Here is a 2,687-nt window from a genome sequence, read left to right on the forward strand (position 1 = left end):
CCAGGAACAGGAAGTGGAACCTGGGCTCAGGCACTTAAGCAGCCAGGGTGCAGGGAGTGTGGCTGAGCACGACCGCGGCTTTTCCGAAGCCTAATCATGATTTCGTTTTCTAGGCCTGGTGTTAGCTGTGCAAGAACACCGCCCAGCCCTCTGGGGCGACCGGGAGGGACTCAGGCCGGCCCTACACCTCTGCTGGCAAACACCTGACCCTGGTCTCCTGCACAGATCCACAAGGGCTGCCCGCGCGGCTCCTGCTCCTCTGGGGAACCTGAGCGACCGACTTTCTGAGAGGTGCTGCAGACAGGCCGGGACCAGCAGTCACCAGGTGCGGCCTCACTTTAAGACACTTCTCAGACAGCGAGGAAGCCAACCTGAGAGCCCAGGTCCTCAAGCCCCTCCTTCCCACCACCCAACTGCAGGAGACGCTCAGGGAGCCAGCAATGGCAGCCGCGGGCCTTGGAGGAAGCGCCCTGGCTTGTGAGGGAGCGGTTCATGTCCCTGGTGAAGAACAAAGGCTTAGACCTAAGGCTGATGAGAGAAAAACAGGAACAACTCAGGGCAGGGACCACGGCCAGCCCTGCGGGGAGGCCGGCAGTGCTCAGGGGAGTGGCTGGCGCCTCAGGGAAGCGGGGAACGAGGACCCCCAGGAGACGCAGACAGAGGACCATGTCTGGTCTTTGTTGGAAGCTGCCAAGGAAACCCAATCAAGATGTCTCAAGAGCAGCTGCGGGACAGCGCGTGGCGTGGGACGTGGAGGGGATGCAGGAACCCAGCCACGGGCATCTCCGGAGTGGGAACCGCCCAGCTAGCAGGAACGGGGCAACAGGATCTAGAGTGGGTGTCTCACCCCGGGAGCTGGCCAGGCCGTCCTGCTGTCCTGTCAGTCCCCGGGGGAGCAGGATCTAGAGTGGGCGTCTCACCCAGGGAGCTGGCCAGGCCGTCCTGTCACTCCCCGAAGTCCCATCAGGAAGCCGGCCTCAGCCAGCTGCCCTGCCCCTGGACGGGACTGAGGCCGGGAAGGCTCAGGGCTCTGCAGTGCCCTGGCCCTGGGCAGCGAGCCCCTGAGCAGCCAGCCTCACGTCCACGACAGACCCGCACCCCACCCCACGCATCTGGGCTGAAAGAAGTGACCACGTGTGATACCCTAGCTCTGGAGTTTCCCGTCTCGCTACAGGGAAGCTGGGGCTTCTCTTAGTAGAAGGAGATGCTGGATTTGCATCCTGGTGGGTTCAGGACCTCGCTGTGTGAGCGAGGCCGTGGCCCCAGCCTGGGCTCGTGGCTGTCGACCTTGGGTGCGGGCTCGGGCTCCTTGGCATGGTTAGCTTCTCGGGAGCGGCCTTTCTCGTCCAGCGGCGCGTCCCTGGACGGGGTTCCTGCTGCAGCTCTCTGGTCCAGGCTCGGGTCTTCTCATTCTCGTAGGAGGATGTGGTCCTTGGGTTTGTTCGGATGTGCCAAGGGTGAAGTGGTAGTGACCGGAGACCCAAAAATGTCACTGGTCTTCCCACCCGGCAGGTTCAGGCACTGCCGAGTCTGCACAGGGGACGGCTCCTCGAAGATGCCACTTCCTTTGCCCCCTGGGGGGTTGGTGCTCTTGGGCAGGTGCTGAGGTTCTTCAGTTGGTCCAAAAATATTAGACACCATCCTGTTAGGTCTGCTCGAAGGAACGGCTTCTTCTGCACTTCCAAAAAGATTGCTGGATTCTCCTCCTGGGGGCTTCATGGCCCTGGAGCTTTTCAGTCCGGCCTCACTCTCTGGACCCTGGAACAAGATTTCATTTTCATGAGAGAGATTTTCTGTCATGTCCTGCATGGATTTCATTAGTTCATGCATTTGTTTTTGATTACTTCTAAATATTCTTATCATATTTTGAAATCCATATCTTGCATTTCTTCTATCTCATCATCTTCATAATCTTGTATTGGAGTGTTATGTTCTTTTGGGAGCATCATGATGTCTTCCTTGTTCTTGTTTCCTCAGTTTTTATGTTTGTCATTTGGCATTGTATGTTGTGGCAGCTTTTCTCATTATACTATGACTCTAGATTAAGTGCACTGTCTGCTTTTGGTGAATCTCTAGAGGCTTGTGGTGGGTGTGGCCAGAGAGCTCTGTTCAGGGTTAAGGGTGTGCCAAAGGTGACACACCCAGGTTTGGTGTGGTAAATCTTCTCTTTCTTTCTTTCTTTCTTTTTTTTTTTTTTTTTTTTTTCATTCAGAATGGAAGTAATTCCCCTCAGCTGAGCTCTTCTCCTTGATGGCAATCAGTGCCTGAGCGCTAGCCCCAGTGAGTATAATATTTTTCTGCTCTGTCCAAAGGACCACAGAAAGGGTCTGTGCAGTCCTCAGTGTAATCTTACATTCCCCTGCAATGTCTCACCGTGTAGCCCAGGCCGCTGGAGCTTGTGGCACCTCTCACAGAGACTACTCATGTCTCAGCTACACCATGAGTTCTCTCATACACCCTAGATTTTTTTTTTTCACAGTCCTGGTTCATAAGCTCCACACATTCACTAGGTCTTAGTCTCCTGTTATTACTCCCCACCAGAGTTAGGTTTTTCTGTTTGGCTGAGGGCAGGCACAGCCCTGAGTTGGTGCTGCTGTTACGTATGTCCAAAATGGTGCCTGCTCTATTGTCTTGCACACCTTTTTAAGGTGAGTGAAGAGAGAGAATCACGTCCATATCATCCCTTT

General features: G+C 55.2%; 1 pseudogene; it reads right to left on the reverse strand.

Moving 5' to 3' along the window:
* Window positions 1-1,191: 1,191 nt before the first annotated feature.
* Window positions 1,192-1,800, reverse strand: LOC100356295 (jupiter microtubule associated homolog 2 pseudogene; annotated as a pseudogene).
* Between the last annotated feature and the right edge of the window lie 887 nt (window positions 1,801-2,687).

Source organism: Oryctolagus cuniculus, chromosome 9, assembly GCF_964237555.1.
Source record: "Oryctolagus cuniculus chromosome 9, mOryCun1.1, whole genome shotgun sequence".
NCBI classification, from domain to species: Eukaryota; Metazoa; Chordata; class Mammalia; order Lagomorpha; family Leporidae; genus Oryctolagus; species Oryctolagus cuniculus.